The sequence below is a fragment of the Pan troglodytes genome, chromosome 22 (assembly GCF_028858775.2).
Source record: "Pan troglodytes isolate AG18354 chromosome 22, NHGRI_mPanTro3-v2.0_pri, whole genome shotgun sequence".
NCBI classification, from domain to species: Eukaryota; Metazoa; Chordata; class Mammalia; order Primates; family Hominidae; genus Pan; species Pan troglodytes.
The window spans coordinates 14,474,032-14,492,529 of record NC_072420.2 but is presented as its reverse complement, the minus strand read 5'-3'; the positions used below and the strand labels follow the sequence as shown (position 1 = coordinate 14,492,529).

The 18,498-nt window shown below is 38.8% G+C and overlaps 1 long non-coding RNA gene across 1 annotated transcript; it reads left to right on the top strand.

Moving 5' to 3' along the window:
- Window positions 1-733: 733 nt before the first annotated feature.
- LOC100611415 (uncharacterized) lies at window positions 734-16,472 on the top strand. Its single transcript, XR_010154550.1, has 5 exons — window positions 734-876; window positions 8,102-8,285; window positions 10,166-10,258; window positions 14,149-14,246; window positions 16,395-16,472. It is a non-coding gene; the product is annotated as an uncharacterized LOC100611415 (long non-coding RNA).
- Window positions 16,473-18,498: the final 2,026 nt, after the last annotated feature.

The following is an 18,498-nucleotide window of genomic DNA, read 5'->3' as shown; positions in this document are numbered from 1 at the left end:
GCTGCTGCAAGTGTTCGAGTCACCTTGTCCACCTTTTCTCTGGGGAGGGCCACACTGGCTTCTGAGCTCTTGGTGCAGCTGCATCCCTGTTCAGCACTTTGCCTGTTCAGCCATGCCTGCCTCCCACCTCCTGGGTGCTGTTATTGGCAGTGCTCCCCAGCAAGCCTGTGTGAAATCTCAGTCTCTTTCTTGGAGTATCTGACCTGTAATAGATTACAAGGGATTTCTGCATTTTTTTCTTATAAATCTTGTGGTGTCTTTTGCTTAAAATCAGGCAAAAATATATTTAGAAAGAGTAGTAACTTTAAAAAATGGTGTTAGATTTTTTTTTTTTAAACAGAGTCTTGCACTGTTGCCCAGTCTGGAGTGCATTGGCACGATCTCAACTCACTGCAACCTCTGCCTCCCAGGTTCAAGTGATTCTCCTGCCTCAGCCTCCCAAGTAGCTAGGATTACAGGCATGAGCCACCACACCCAGCCTTTTATTTATTTATTTGTTATCATTATTATTATTATTATTTGCATTTTTAGTACAGATGGGGTTTCACTCTGTTGGCCAGCCTTTTCTCAAACTCCTGACCTCGTGATCCACCCGCCTTGGCCTCCCAAAGTGCTGGAACTACAAGGCATGAGGTGCTGTGCCCAGGCTTGTGTTAGATTTTTTAATTCATCTAGCAGAAGTGGTACTTTTAAATGTCTGCCTTTAACATAATATTTGCTGTTCTTATTATAGTTTAAAGAACTGGCCAAGTTTAAGGCCAAAGTGGCCTGCATCGCAGAGTATAAAGCAGATCTCTTTGCCTTCAGAACTGAAGGACAGAGGACACAACTTTTTCAATACCAGAAAGGATTTTCAAGCCGATTTTGTGAAATATTGTAAGCATTGTATTGTTATCATTTTCATTTCATTGTTTTTAAACCTAAATATTTATAGATAACACTAGTCATATTTGCTTCTAAAGCAGAATGAGGTTTAAACTATAAAAAAATTTTTTTTTTGAGGTGGAGTCTCATTCTGTTGTCTAGGCAGAGTGCAGTGGTGAGGTCTCGGCTCACTGCCACCTCTGCTTCCTGAGTTCAAGCAAATCCCCTGCCTCAGCCTCCTGAGTAGCTGGGATTACAGGCACGTGGCACCACACCCAGCTAATTTTTTTTTTCTATTTTTAGTGGAGATGGGGTTTCACCATGTTGGTCAAGCTGCTACTGAACTCCTGACTTCAAATGATCCACTCACCTCGGCCTCTCAAAGTGCTGGGATTACAGGTGTGAGCCACTGTGCATGGCCTAAACTATGAATGATTTTCTGAAATGTTTATGAAGACATTTCAAAATGCTTAAAAGGAATCACCGAAGTGGTGATATGTCAGGGTAGATACTGAAGAGTTAAGAACAATGGCAAGTGTTGATTGTACGGGGCTCCTTGCTTGGCTTCACTCTGGATTAATGAGATGCATTAGAGAGAAGATAATGAAGGGAGAGAAATTTTGAATACATTAAACGTTCTTACTCAGATATGGAGTTCTAGATAAAGGTGGTGAACTGAAAACAAGAAATTCACTGTGCAAAGGAGTTTGTTTAAGCATGATGCAGAATTAAACAGTTCTCAGCTTGCTGAGTGGAATCACCTTATCTGAATCTTCAGTGGGTTTTGTAATCCTCGTTTAGAGCTATGAGCTTATTTGACATTGGAATACAGTATTAAAATTTACTATAGGGTGTTAATACTTACGGCCTTTCACAGTATGACAGTTTTCATATCTGTGTGTAACCTAACACTGTCGATAGGTTTCATGTTAACTGAGTGAAGCACTGAAAGGGAACAAAAAAAGGCAGGGCGTCTATAGGCACAGAATACATACAGGCATAACTCATTTTTTTGAGCCCTGCAGATACTGCAGTTTTTACAAATTGAAGATTTGTGGGAATCTTGTGTCAAGCAAGTCTTTTGTGCCATTTTTCCAACAGCATGTGCTCTCTTTGGTTCTCTGTGTCACATTTGGTTACTCTTAGAATATTTCAAACTTCTTCATGATTATTATATGTGCTGTGGTGACCTGCGATCAGTGAGCATTGATGTTACTGTTGTAATTGTTTTGGACTCCATGAACGCACCTGTATAAGATGGCAAACCTCACTGGCAAATGTTGTGTGCTCTGACTGATCCACCAATCAGGTGGTTTCCCATCGCTTCCTCTCCTAACGCCTCCCTAGTCCCTGAGACACAATATTGAAATGAGGCCAGTTAACAGCCCTCCAGTGGCCTCTAAGTGTTCATGTAAAAGAAAGAGTTGCAGTCTGCTCACTTTAAATGAAGTTAAAAATGATGAAGCTTAGTGAGGAAGACATGTTGGCAGCTGAAAGCTAGGCCAAACAGTTTGCCAGGTGGTGAATGCACAGGAAAAGTTATCGAAGGAAATGAGAAGTGCTGCTCTAGTGAACCCACAAATGATAAGAAAGCAAAACAGCCTTATTGCTGATATGGAGAAACTTTGAGTGGTCTGGATAGAAGGTCAAACTGGCCACAACATTCCTGTAAGTCAAAGCTTAATCCAGAACAAAGCCCTAACTCTCTTCAATTCTGTGGTGGCTGAGAGGAGGTGAGTAAGCTGCAAAAGAAAAGCTGAAATCTAGCAGAGGTTGGCTCATAAGGTTTAAAGAAAGACACAGTCTGTATAATACAAAAGTGTGAAGTGAAGCAGCAAGTGCTTGATGTAGGAACTGCAAGTTCTTCAGAAGATCTCGCTGAGATAATTCATGAAGATGGCTACACTCAAAAAACAGATTTTTAATGTAGACAAAACAGCTTTATATTGGAAGATGACATCTAGGACTTTGCTAGCTAGGGAGAATTCCATTACTGGCTTCAAAGCTTCAAAGGACAGCCTGAGACTCTTGTTAGGGGCTAATGCAGCTGATGACTTTAACTGAAGCCAGTGCTCATTTACCATTCCAAAAATTCTAGGGCCTTTAAGAGCTATGCTAATCTGCTCTGCATGTGCTCTATCAGTGGAACAGTAAAGCCTGGATGACAGCATATCTCTTTATAGCATTGTTCACTGAATATTTTAAGCCTACCTTTGAGACCGACTGCCCAGAAAAAAAAGTTCCTTTCAAAATATCACTGCTCATTAACACTGCACCCAGTCCCTCTGAGAGCCCTGATGGAGGTTGTACAAAGACATGAATATCATTTTCATGCCTGCTAATGCAACATCCATTCTGCAGCCCATGGATTTAGGAGTAATTTCAAGTCTTATGATTATTATTTTCTTTTTTGAGAAGGTCATCTCACTGTTGCTCAGGCTTGAGTGTAATGGCACAATCACAGCTCACTGCAGCCTCAGTCTTCTCAGGCTCAGGTGATCCTCCCACTTCAGCCTGCTGAATAGCTGGGACCACAGGTGGTGTACCAGCATGCCCGGCTAATTTTTGTGGGTTTTTTTGTAGAGATGTTTTGTTTCCATGTTGTCTAGGCTGGTTTCAAACTTCTGGGTTCAAGCAATCTGCCCACCTTGGCCTTCTTTAGAGCTTGGGATTACAGGTGTGAGCCACTACACTCAGCCTTCAAGTTTACTCTTTAAGAAATATATTTTGTAGGCCAGGCGTGGTGTCTCATGCCTGTAATCCCAGCGATTTGGGAGGCCAAGGCAGACAGATCACAAGGTCAGGAGATCGAGACCAGCCTGATCAACATGGTGAAACCCCATCTCTACTAAAAACACAAAAATTAGCTGGGCGTAGTGGTGTGTGCCTGTAATCCCAGCTACTCAGGTGTCTGAGGCAGGAGAATCGCTTGAACCAGGAAGTCAGAGGTTCCAGTGAGCCGAGATCGCACCACTGCACTCCAGCCTGGCAACAGAGCAAGACTCCATCTCAAAAAAAGAAAGAATTACATTTTATAAGGCCATAGCTGCCAGAGATAGTGATTCCTCTGATGGATCTGGGCAAAGTAAATTAAAAACCTTCTGGGAAAGATTTACTGTTCTAGGTGCCATTAAGAACATTTGTGATTCATGGGAAGAGAACAAAATTAACATTAACAAGACTGTGGAAGAAGTTGATTCCATCTCTCATAGGTGACTTTAAGGGGTTCAGGATTTTAGGGGACGAAAGAACTGCAGATGTGGTGGAAATAGCATGTGAACTAGAATTAGAAGTGGAGCCTGCTGGCTGGGCACCGTGGCCCATGCCTGTAATCCCAGCACTTTGGGAGGTCGAGGTGGGATCAACTGAGGTCAGGAGTTTGAGACCAGCCTGACCAACATGGAGAAAGCCCATCTCTACTAAAAATACAAAATTAACTGGGCATGGTGGTGCACGCCTGTAATCCCAGCTACTTGAGAGGCTGGGGCAGGAGAATTACTTGAACCCAGGGGGCAGAGGTTGCAGTGAGTGGAGATCCTGTCATTGCACTCCAGCCTGGGCAACAAGAGTGAAACTCTGTCTCAAAAAAAAAAAAAAAAAAAAAAAAAAAGAAGTGGAGCCTGCAGATGGGACTGAACTGCTGCAATTTCATGATCAAACATGAACAGATAAGGAGTTGCTTCTTACAATGAGCAAAGAAAGTCATCTCTGAAATGGAATCTACTCCTGGTGTAGATGTGAATATTGTTGAAATGACAAAAGATTTAGAATGTTCCATAAATTTACTTCATAAAGCAATGGCAGGCTTTCAGAGGATTGATTCCGATTTGGAAAGAAGTTCCACTGTGTGTAAAATGCTATCCAATAGCATCATACCTCCCAGAGGTCTTTTGGGAAAGAAAGATTCAACATAACTTTTAAATACATTGGGAAACGACATTTGTGTAACTTCACTTCATACTTCCATGATTGTGGTGGTCTGGAATTGAACCTATAGTATCTCCCACAGATGTCTGTATGCCACTAAGGTTTAAACTTAAATTTGCGTTGTCAGATTAGATTCAATTCATGTTAAATTGAGCAGATTACTAGTGTGTTAAAAATTTTGCTAATTCACTAATTCCTATTCCCAGTAGTATTTTTAGTTTATTAAAAAAACTATCCTTGCCACTGTGTCCCTCCCCTCACCACCGTATCCCTCCCCTCACCACCTGTGTTATAATCTTCCAAGCTTTATGGTAGTAACCTATTTTTTAAATTTTGCCAATATTTTAATTTTGAGAAATGTTAAGTCCTTCATTGTGTGTTTCTTTATACTAATAATGCTGTTTTGATTGTGTGTGTATCGCCTGCCCTCTGACCCACAAATACCACAATCTCGCGGGCAGCTGGGTTTATTCTCCCCTCCCTGTGCTCCGTGGCTTACATGGTTCTCCACTGATTCAAACTAAGCCTTAGGGGAGTTGTCCTCATTGCCAGTTGTAGTCCCCGCCGATTGGTATTTATAGTTTGTTTACATTGCTACTAATTTGATACCATGGAGAATGGTTTTTGTACCTAATTCTCAAGTACCTTTTATTTGTTTGCCATAGTGTTCTTCTGAAACATAATCAATAGTTTCATGAGGAAGTTGTAGAAATTCTTCAGAATTCTGAGCCCTTTTCTGGGATTTAGTGAAGTGCTATTAAATAGAACTAAATATAATGCGAGTCATTCACGTGATTTAAAACTTTCTAGTTATAACATTAAAAAATACAGGGAAACAAGTGAAAATCATTTAGTGGTAATACTTTAAAATATTTCAATGTGTGATCAATATAGAAATTATTTTATTTTATTTTATTTTTTTATTTTATTTTTTTATTTTTTATTTTTTATTATACTTTAAGTTTTAGGGTACATGTGCACATTGTGCAGGTTAGTTACATATGTATACATGTGCCATGCTGGTGCGCTGCACCCACTAACTCGTCATCTAGCATTAGGTATATCTCCCAATGCTATCCCTCCCCCCTCCCCCCTCCCCACCACAGTCCCCAGAGTATGATATTCCCCTTCCTGTGTCCATGTGATCTCATTGTTCAATTCCCACCTATGAGTGAGAATATGCAGTGTTTGGTTTTTTGTTCTTGCGATAGTTTACTGAGAATGATGGTTTCCAATTTCATCCATGTCCCTACAAAGGATATGAACTCATCATTTTTTATGGCTGCATAGTATTCCATGGTGTATATGTGCCACATTTTCTTAATCCAGTCTATCATTGTTGGACATTTGGGTTGGTTCCAAGTCTTTGCTATTGTGAATAATGCCGCAATAAACATACGTGTGCATGTGTCTTTATAGCAGCATGATTTATAGTCATTTGGGTATATACCCAGTAATGGGATGGCTGGGTCAAATGGTATTTCTAGTTCTAGATCCCTGAGGAATCGCCACACTGACTTCCACAATGGTTGAACTAGTTTACAGTCCCACCAACAGTGTAAAAGTGTTCCTATTTCTCCACATCCTCTCCAGCACCTGTTGTTTCCTGACTTTTTAATGATTGCCATTCTAACTGGGGTGAGATGATATCTCATAGTGGTTTTGATTTGCATTTCTCTGATGGCCAGTGATGATGAGCATTTTTTCATGTGTTTTTTGGCTGCATAAATGTCTTCTTTTGAGAAGTGCCTGTTCATGTCCTTCGCCCACTTTTTGATGGGGTTGTTTGTTTTTTTCTTGTAAATTTGTTTGAGTTCACTGTAGATTCTGGATATTAGCCCTTTGTCAGATGAGTAGGTTGCGAAAATTTTCTCCCATGTTGTAGGTTGCCTATTCACTCTGATGGTAGTTTCTTTTGCTGTGCAGAAGCTCTTTAGTTTAATTAGATCCCATTTGTCAATTTTGGCTTTTGTTGCCATTGCTTTTGGTGTTTTGGACATGAAGTCCTTGCCCACGCCTATGTCCTGAATGGTAATGCCTAGGTTTTCTTCTAGGGTTTTTATGGTTTAATGGGATATTTGGAATACTTTTTGTGCTGAGTTTTCAAAAGTCAGTGTGTATTGTTCATCTACAGCACATCTGAATTTGGACTGGCCACATTTCAAGTGTCACGTGTGTCTAGTTGTTATTGTGCTGGACTTTGTAAGCCTAGAATTTGTTTCCTGATGATAATCTTCCCATACTTAAATTTATAGCCAATAAATTACTCTTATTTTAGGTTTGTATTTTAAAAGCTCCCTTTAAGATCTTCCCCCTGCCTTTTTTTTTTAAACACAGGGTCTCTTTTTGTGACCCAGACTGGAGTGCAGTGGTAAAATTATAGCTCATCGTAACCTTAAATTCCTGGACTCAAGCAATCTTCTTGCTTCAGCCTCCAGAGTAGCTAGGACTACAGATATGCACCACCACACCTAATTTTATTTATCTTTTTTTGTAGGGATAGGTTGTTTCTATGTTGCTCAAGCTGGTCTTGAAATCCTGGGCTCAAGCAATTCTGCCTCAGCCTCCCAAGGTGGTGGGATTATAAGTGTGAGCCACTACACTTGACCTATTTTTTGTTTGTATAACAGATCACAAATATTGGAATACAGGAAAAACTATTTTTACTAAAAGCCAAATAAATATTAAGAAAATAGATATGCACCTTAATATTTTTTACAGGTGTTGAAGAAGAAGAAAAGGTTGCAGAGATGCATAAAATAAAGTCTACAACCCAGGTGAATCAGATGAGTGTAGATGTTGTAGAAATGGCAACACTCGGAAAAAAACAGTTGAGGACTATTTCTGCTTTTGCTGTCTTAAAAGCAACACACTTAAATTTTATAAAAGATACCTGATATAATAGAGTTTTCTAAAGGGTAGACTATGTTATGTCGTTGACTTAACAGTCATATAACAACATTTTCACAAGCTGAATGGATGACTTTCCACTTCCTTTTAGGAGGAACCCAAGAAATACGCCAGGGTAGGACCATCTTAAAGACAATAATGCAAGAAATCAGACATTTCTCTCTCCTTTTGTGTAGTTTTTAAAGTCAGATATTTAATATACTTTACATTTTGGCCCTTTGGATCAGTGTCAGGTTTAGAACTTCTTACATGTGAATAGGGTGCTGTAGTGTTAAGTAATTTTAAAACCACATGTTACAAAAGATCACGTATGCCTTTATTAAGCCACAATAAGGTAGTGATGATTTTGTTTTTTAATCTTAAAATTTAATGACATTTATCTGCTTTTTGCCTCTCCCAGGGAAAGCTTTACAAAAACCCACAGAGGTACCTGTACCATATGAGAAGATGCTACAAGACCAGTCAGCTTTGATAGTACAGGGGCTTCCGGAAAGTGTTGCCTTTAAACACCCTGAGAACTATGATCTTGCAACCCTGAAATGGATTTTGGAGAACACAGCTGGGATTTCATTTGTTATTAATAGGTGAGGTGCTTTCTCCCTCCGTGCCCATCAATGGTTTATTCATACAAATTTGAATATTCAGCTTATGTTAATATAGTTTAAACATTCTTTGTTAAGACAATTCATTTAAATTTATGCTTCATTAATTTTGTGTATTCACGTGTAGTTTTATTAGTTTTGTTTTATTGCAGATCTTTCTTAGAGCCAAAGAAGCATCTAGATTAGGGATTGCTTTGCTTCCTTGATAGCCGGCTGGCTTCCTATCCCGTTTTGCTAGATTTTAATACACTTTAATGGTTTCTGTTTTATTTTCTTTGAGAATATGATGTAAGACATTTTCAGATGGGCTGCTTAGATATTTATATAATCCAAGAAAAGTTCATTGAGCTGAAAAGGTAGACACTTGTTTTTTGTTTTCAGATCAGCTACTTGTTTTCTACGTAAGATCATAGATCTGCCCCCACTTCCAAGCATCATGAGTAGAATTAATTGACCTGATGTCACGGAATAGGCATGGCATTTTTGGGCACAGCTTTGGGTGGGGAGGGGATGCACAACTGTGTATAAGCATTATGGCTTTGGAGTGCTCGCAGTCTCGTGGAAGGGAGAAAAGTTTGTAAAATGGCCATGGCAAGAGCCTCACATCCCTGCTGTAAGACTGGTTCAGAGAAAGTGCTGCGAATGTTCATTAGGGGTTGGATTCCTTTATAGTTCAGGAAGAATTTCATGAGGAAGAGGGCATTTACATGAGCCCTTGGAGAATGAGAAGGATTTCAGCTTCCTTTAGGGAAGTTTAGCCATTTCATTTGAAGAGAAAAAATGATAAGAGTGGTACCTTTTGGAGCCAATATTTTTTTAGACTTTTGAAAGGAAATAACAAATATCATTGGAATACTCTTCACAATGTAAGGATAAAAGGGAAAATAATATGTACATAAACACACACATTTTGTTTTCTGTTAACCTTGGTTTTATTCTCATTGTGGTGAAAAGATTAATTTTTAGCAGCTTTATTGAGGTATAATTGATGCACCGTAAAATTCACCTGTCTGAAGTATTTAATTCACTGATAGTAAATTTACAGTCTTACATTTTTTTAAATGATTTTGCAACAATCATCACAATCTAATTTTAGCATGCTTTTATTACCCCGTCTCTGAATTATGATATAGAAATTGAGTATATAGTGTGTTTCCTATTGAAATTAGTTTTTTTTTTACTGAGCATAATTCACCTCAGGCTCAGTGGGCTTGTTGCGTGGATCAGTAGCTCCTTTTTATTGCTGAGCATTAAGTATTCTATGAACATACCGCCTGTTTAATCATCACTTGATGATTCTGTGGTTTTCATTTTTTGCTGTTATGAATAATGCTACAGTGACCATACCTGAGCAAGTTTTTGTCTGGACATATACCTTAATATCTCATACACTGTATATATACCTAGGAGTATAATTACTAGGAATAGGGTACATTTACACTGAACTTTTAAGAAACTGACGAGTTGTTTTCCCAAGTGTCTGTACCATTGTATATTCCAGCAGCACATTATGAGGGTTCACATTCTCCACATTGCTGCCAACTTACTGTCTTCTTGATGTTAGCCATCATAATAGGTGTGAAGTGGTATCTCATTTTGGTATTTTGTTTTGTTTTGTTTTATATTTCTCTAGTGACTACTGATGTTGTGTTACCTTTTACCTTTTTTTTTTTTTTTTTTTTTTTTGAGACAGGGTCTCACTCTGTCACTCAGGTTAGAGTCCAGTGGCATGATCTGGGCCGAGTGCAGCCTCAACCTTCCTGGCTCAGGTGATCCTCCTGCCTCATGTGTTGAGTAGCTAGGACTACAGGTGCGCACCATCATACCTGGCTAATTTTTGAATTTTTTTTTTTTTTTTGTAGAGATGGGGTTTCCTCACATTGCCCAGGCTGGTGTCAAACTCCTGGGCTCAAACAATCCACCTGCCTAGGCTTCCCAAAGTGCTTGGATTACAGGTTTGTGTTATCTTTCAATGTGCTTATTGGTCATTTACAAATATTTTTTGGAGTAATGTCTATTTAGATACTCTTCCCATTTTAAAATTGGGTTTGTCTTTTGTTGAGTCATAAGAGTTTTTTATATAGCCTCAATATAAGTCCCTGATTGATGATTTTAAAAAATTTTGCATGTGAGACAGGATGTCACACTTTCATGCAGGCTGTAGTGTAGGATTTGGAAATATTTTCTCTAATTCTAATAATTCCACATTATTCTTAATATATAAGTTGTCTTCTCCCTTGCTTGGTAGTATCGTTTTGAGGCAGAAAAGTTTTTAATTTTGATAGAAACCAGATTATTCTCTTGGCACTTGTGCCTTTGACTTCATTTTTTTTTTTTTTTTTTTGAGACAGTTTCGCTCTGTCACCCAGGCTGGAGTGCAGTGGCATGATCTCGGCTCACCGAAACCTCCACCTCCTGGGTTCAAACGATTCTCCTGCCTCAGCCTCCTAACTGGGACTACAGGCACGTGCCACCACACCCGGCTAAGTTTTTGTATTTCTAGTAGAGACAGGGTTTCACTGTATTAGCCAGGATGGTCTCTATCTCCTGACATCATGATCCACCCGCCTCAGCCTCCCAAAGTGGTGGAATTACAGGCATGAGCCACTGCATCCAGCCTGGACTTCATATTTAAGAAACCATTGCCTAACCCAAAGGCATGAAGATTTTTTGTTTTACTTTTTTTTTTTTTTTTTTTTTGGTGACATGTGTATGTAAGTGTCTGCCCATTTAAAAATTGTGTTCTTCTTCTTTTACAAGTTACAGGAGTTCTCGATATGCTCTGGATACAAGTCTTTCATCAGAAATAAGATTCTGCACATACTGTTTCTGTCTGGCTAGTTGTTTCATTTTCTTGGTGGTGTCCCTTATTGCTCAAAAGCTTTTGTTTTGGTGAAATTCAGTTTTTCAAGTTTTCCTTTTATTACTATGCTCTTGGTGTTGTATCTAAAGAATCTTTGTCCAACCTAAGGTCACAAAGGTTTAGACTTAGATCTTCTTCCTGAAATTTATAGTTTTAGCTCTTATGTTTAGGGGTAAGATCCATTGCGAGTTATTTTTTGCACATATTGTGAGGTAAGAGTTTAAAGTCACCATTTTGCATGTGATTTACCAGCAGCATCTGTTGAAAAGACCATTCCTTCTCTGCTTACTTGCCATAAAACCTTTTTCAAAAATCAACTCTCTTGGGCTCAAGTAGTCCACTCAACTTGGCCTCCCAAAGTGCTAGGATTACAAGCATGCATCACCGTGCCTGGTACTAGTTTGTATATTAAGGGATTTATAGCTTATATGTTCCTTTAAGCTATATAACCTGTCTTTAGGTTATATGTGGGGTCCAAAAATTTTAATCATATGAAACACAATTTTACATTGTTGAAAAATAGTCAATGTCTCTGGGCTTAACCTCTTGCAGAGGGTGGGAGCCAGTTGTCAGTTGCGTTATATCTGAATTCTCACTTTTGTAGATCCTGCCATTGTGGGGCTTTTAACTATGCTTTCACATGAGTTCAAAAAATATCTTATGGCTCAGTGTGATGACTCATGCCTATAGTCTCAGCACTTTGGCAGGCTGTGGCATGTGGATTGCTGGAACCAAGGAGTTAGAGACCAGCCTGGGCAACATGGCAAAACCCCACCTCTATCAAAATACAAAAATTAGACAGGTGTGGGGGTGCATGTCTGTAGTCTCAGCTACTTAGGAGGCTGAGGCAAGAGGGTCGCTTGGGTCCAGGAATTGGAGGCTGAAGTGAGCTAGGATTATACCATTGCACTCCAGCCTGGGCAACAGAGCAAGATTCTATCTCTAAAATATAAAAATTTATATTCTACAGTGAATTTCAGATTTAGGATTTATCCAGAAACACAGGATAATTTTATAAAAAATCTTAATTCATTTTGTCATATTATTGAACTAACTAGAAATAATGTATCATCTAGGTATCTCATGAAAAAGCAGCAGAAATCCTTAATATAATTGGTTGGAATATTATTGCAAATGCCAACCCATTATTGTCTAATAGTAAACCACTAGAAGCATGCTTCATATGAAAAAGATACACACTCCCACCAGTTGCTCATCAGTTTCCTAGATGTATAAACCAGTACAGATTAGTTGCAAATAATTAGAAAGTAAAGGACACATCTTCTTTTGCAGGTCATATTATATATGTAGGAAACCAGTCAGAATCATGTAGAAAATGAATAAAATCCAAACATTTATAATCTGACATTACTTTTAAGAAATGTTAAAATCCAGATATAATAAGACTTTAGATTAAAAGCAGGTGAAAAAAGAAACACTTCAGTTTCTTGAAATGTTTTCTAAGCCTACATTTAACTGAAAATCGAAATGTTTTGTATGGCAAAACCATCTAAAATGTGTCAAAGGACGTGTAAGAGAAAGGGTAGGCTATTTGCAAGAAAATGACGAAGGGTTTGATTTACGAAGAACGAATCCAGGCTGGGCATGGTGGCTTACACCAGTAATCCCAGTCATTGAAGGGCCAAGATGGGAGGATTGCTTGCACTCAGGAGTTTGAATCCAGCCTAGGCAACAAAGGAAGACCCCATCTATATGTTGTTTTAAAAGAAGCAAGCCACAAAATAAATGAGCAGAGACTCAAGAAATTCTCAATCTCGTTAAAGAAGTGGGGATAACAATCTAAGAATGAAAATGTTTGACACCTAGCAGGTTGGCAGACAGTAAATTTTGCTTATGCTCAGTCTTAGCAAAGAGTTTGGAAAAACAGGCAGGTTAAGACATTGTTTATGTGCATATAAACTGTAGCTATCTTGTGCATGGTACTTTGACAATATCTATTATTTTAAGATGCATGTATTCTTTAACCCATTGCTGCCTTATAAAAAAGATAATTAACCTACTGTTCCATTCTGGAAATTCCATCCATGTTGCCGGTAAACACAAAGTGATAGATCTGTTTATATTCATATGGAAGTACCTGTAAGATAGACTACAAGAGAAAAGTTTGATGTAGAAGAGATATATAATACTGTAATTCTTTAAAATTTTTGTTGTAAAACCAGTTACAGTTTGAAGCAATTTCAAGCTAACAGAAAGACCCCAGAAAGCATCCATGTAGATGGTACAATAAACTTTTTCCTGTACTATTTGACAGTAAGTTGCCAGCACAATGCCCTATCTCTCAGCTACTTCCATGTGTAATTTTTACAAACAAGGACATTGGCCTGTGTAACCACAATACAGTCAGCACGATAAGGAAAATCATCGTGTGCATGCACACATTTACATCTGTATTTGTCTGTGTACTTACACATGTTGAAGGCCAAAAGCTCATACCTGTATCTTCACTTCTGTTCTTAACATCCAGGGCTTGGGTTTGTTTGTTTGTTTCTTTTCCTATTTACAATGCTTTCATAGAACCATGCCACCCAGATATTCTCAGCCTATTGATTTATTTCATCATTTACCCAGTATTTATCTTGTGTACTAGTGCCACCATTGAGCCTCCCGCTGCTCAGCCCATGTCCTTTACTCACATGGGACACTCTTTGGTGGGCTGTTACCACCTTGCCTGCCCCTCATCTGCCTCTGTCTGCCCAGGCCCTTGGCAAATTCTCCTGCTCCTCCTAAACCTTCTCATCTTGCTGTGCTTCCTGGGACAATCACCTGCCACACTTAGCACCATCTAATGACATCTGGAATGAATTGTTGGGGAGAGGGGAAGAGCTGTGATAATGTGTGTGTGTGCATGTTTGTGAATGAGCTTTTATGTATGTAAATGTATTTTGGGAGAGCTGCAAGAAACCATAGAAGTATTATTTTTTGTTTTGTTTTGAAATGAAGTCTCACTTTGTTGCCCAGGCTAGAGTGCAGTGGTTTGATCTCAGCTCACTGCAACCTTCGTCTCCCAGGTTCAAGTGATTCTCCTGCCTCAGCCTCCTGAGTAGCTGGGATTACAGGTGAGTGCCACCATGCCCAGATAAGTTTTGTATTTTTAGTAGCGACTGGGTTTCACCATGTTGGCAAGGCTGGTCTCGTACTTCTGACCTCAAATGATCCACCTGCCTTGGCCTTCCTCCAAAAATTAGAACGCTAAGGTGTCTAAGGAACAAATCTAGGTCATGGCTGCCACTGCACCCACTCTCATTTTGACTTTGGAGGTGGGATACTGTGTGGTTGGCACTGGCGGCTTTGGGGCATAGTGAAGCTGTCGGTAGTGTCAGAGACATTGTCAACCAGACACATATCTTGTTATTGGAGGGCCTTCGTTCAGCAGGCTGAATGAAGGTACCGAGGAGTGACCTTGATGGGATTAGGGTGCAGACAAGGAGACAAAAAGAAGGCACAGATCCCTTCCCCTTCTCTAGCCTATTGTCTCCGCATAGTGTGTTCTTGTGGTAGAGACTCACACAAAGCCAGTTGCTTGTGCGGAGCTCAAGCTTCACCAGAAACCCAGAGGATGGGTTTGCAACTAAGAGACATCAGCTTTAATGGCTAGCCCTGGCTACCCTCTTTGGCTACTCGGGAAATATACACACCCTTCCCTGCACATTTGACTTTCTGTACAACAACACAACTGTTCCATCCAACAGAGTACAACTTCCTACAAAGAAATCAATTTTTACCATCTGCTCAAAATGAGGAGACGTAGTGTTCCAACAGCCACACCCATCTCTGGGAGACTGACTGACTAGTCATGAGGTGTATCACTTACTCTTCAAATTCTATCCTAACCTATTTGAGTAATCTCTAGTCTAATGGACAAATGGAAAAGAAACCTCCAATAAAACTTCTGTAAAATACTGCGCATAGAAGAAGGGAATAGTTAATATATGCAAATACATAATCTGCATACAAACACATTCATAGCAGGAAAGGAAGAAAACACGTACAGTTGCTACAGTCTACTTTTCTGCAACTTACAAGACTTTTTTTGGATTTAACCTTTTTAGTTCATACATTTGTAGGTTTTTATAGGGTGACTGTGATATTTGTTATATGTATCATCTGTGTCATGATCAAGTCAGAGTAGTTGGGGTGTCCATCACCTTGAGTATTTATGATTTCAAGTCCTCTCTTCTAACTAATTTGGAATGTACAATGCATTGTTGTTAACTATAGTCATTCTAATCTGCTGTCATTTGTCACAAAAATTTATTCCTTACTTAGTTTACTACGCTTACATTAATGTTTTCAGTTGTTTTTTTTTTTTTTGAGACAGAGTCTTGCTCTGTCGCCCCAGCTGGAGTGCAGTGGTGCGATCTCGGCTCACCGCAAGCTCTGCCTTGGGGGTTCACGCCATTCTCCTGCCTCAGCCTCCCGAGTAGCTGGAACTACAGGTGCCCACCACCACACCCAGCTACATTTTTGTATTTTTAGTAGAGACGGGGTATCACCATGTTGGCCATGCTGGTCTTGAACTCCTGACCTCAGGTGATTTGCTTGCCTTGGCCTCCCAAAGTACTAGAATTGCAGGCATGAGCCACCACACCCAGCCTACATATTCAATAACAAAGATTTCATTTGCCTATTTTGACCTTCAAATGAGAGGAATTACCCAATATGCACTCTTCTGTATCTGGCCACAAAGGTGGCTTCAAATTACCTGTCCTAATTGTGGGCAAACCTTTATGCAGAAAGGTGTGCTTTGTCCTCTTGTTAATAAAAGAGATTTATGAGGAGGAAAAAAAAATCAATGTATCTCATTATTGAAATTGCCAAAAATTATACCATCTCTACTCTGGAATATTGAGTTATTAAAACTGATGTATATAACAGTGGCTTATAATAGTAGTTTTAATATTCAGTGAACATGGATTGTGACTAAATTTTCTTTAATTCTAAAGATAAGAATTTGCTGGAGAAAAAAATTGGCAGCAAATAATTGCAGAATATTAATAAATGGTTAAAACTTTGTCTCGGTTGGGACTATAGGTGATTCCTACACTCTGCTACCTGGTGAACTTTTGTCCTTTCAAAGACTTTTAAAGTCTTTATTTAAAATGGGTATTCATTGCTGTATTTATAGGGAGCATGGAGAGGATTTCCCTACACAGTTTAGCTGAAAGCCCTGACATGCAATCATATAATTTCATTTGCTTTTATAGTCATTTCCCTGGAAGTGGCAGCTGTGACAGTAAAGGAAGAATCAGAAGATCCTGATTATGATTTATATCACATTCAAGGTAATAAGGGTGAATGCAATTTTTAATAAAAAAATTTTGTGGTTAAAATTAAAGTTTATCAGTTGCTTTAACTTCTTAAATAGTATTTTATTGATTAGTTCTTGATGGACATCTATATTTGTAAATAAGTCAATGGGATAAAACATTTTAAAAATGTGAATATAAGGAAAACTCACACAATTCAGGGGATATGTAAAATAGTCATTCATGTTTGTAAAAGTATAAGCAGAAGTTGTGGCACAATTTAGAATTCAATCCCAGTTTCCAGTGTTGCAAAATAAACCTATTAGGCAAATGCAGATATAGTCAGCTTAATTTGTTATCAACGTGTAATTATAATAAATTAAACATTTGAAGTATAAAATCCAGTTTTGACAGTACATACCTAATAAACCATCTTCATTGCAACCGAGATAATGAAATATCCATATCCCCAAAAGTTCTCTCATGTCCCCTTGTAATTCATGACCCTGCCCAGTATTCAGGCAACATGCTGATTTTCTGTTTTAGCTTAATTTGCATTTTCTAGAAAGTCATATATATGATATCATATGATATGATTAAATGTGGACTATTTTCATGGGGTAGGGACTATTGTGGCTTCTTTACTTCACATGATTGTTTTGAAATTCATCCACAATGTTGCATGTATCAGTAGGAGATTCCATTTTTTTGTTGATTAATACGCTGTTGTATACATGGGTCAAAATTTGCTCATCCCTTTGTTTGTTGATAGCCATTTGGGTTCTTCCAGTTTGGGGCTACTGCAGATAGAGCTACTATGAATGTTTGTGTACAAGTTTTTGTGTGACATAGGCTTTCATTTCTCTTGAGTAGATATCTGGGAATGGAATAGCTGGGATCTATAACTTTTGAAGGAAATGCCAAACTGTTTTCCAAGGCACCTGCATTATTTTATATTTCCATCAGCAGGGTATGAGAATTTTGGTTGACATTCTTGTGAATACTTGTGTGGTCAATCTTATTTTTACCCTCTTAAGTTGATATGCAGTGGTTCCTCATTGTGGTTTTAATTTGCAATTGCCTAACAGGTTTATTTTCTCTCAAAGGATAGCTTTATCAGGTCTAGAGAACTCTGAAAGTGTTTTGAGTAAACCTTCTGGCTCGTAATTATGTGAATATGTGTATACACATGTTAGGCCATGTCCAAGTGAATTTCATGTTTTCAGCAGTCAGTTTTCAGTAATTGTCTGCTTGTGACATTAGGAATTAGTTACATTCTTTTTTTTAGTAAATTGGTAAAATATGCCAGTGAAACCATCTGGGCCTTGAGGTTTCTCTGATAGAAAGTTTCCTAACTCCCTTTGTTACAAAAATTACCCTCATCTGGGTTTGCACCCTGTTGTCCCAGCCACTCTCAAACCTGAGGTGGGAGAATCACTTGAGCCTGGGAGTTCTAGGCCAACCTGGGCAACATAGTGAGATTCCATCTCTTGAGAGGCTGAGGTGGGTGGATCATCTGAGGTCAGGAGTTAAGACCAGCCTGGCCAACATGGTGAAACCCCGTCTCTACTAAAAATACAAAGACAAAACAAAACAAAACAAAACAAAAAACAAAAAAACAAAAAAACCCCAGCATGGTGGCAGACACCTGTAATCCCAGCTACTCGGGAGACTGAGGCAGGAGAATCACTTGAACCTGGGAGGCAGAGTTTACAGTGAGCCAAGATCTTGTCATGTCACTCCAGCCCAGGCAACAAGAGCAAAACTGTCTTTAAAAAATGCTTTTAATCGATACAGGGCTATCAGTTTTCTCTTCTGTGAATCTTGTAATGAATCTCAAAATGGATACACAACACATTTTCCTATTTAAGGTAAAGTACACATTTATACCTTAGAATAGTCAGAAGTCAGGTTCTTATTGTATGATTAGTAATGAAGATATTGATAAGGTCATGTTCATACTTAGTACTGATAAGAATTCTGAAATATTCATTTGTTCATCTGTAAGTTTTATGAATTGATTACCTTTTTTGGAATTTTTCATAGTGTTCCCAAACTTGAT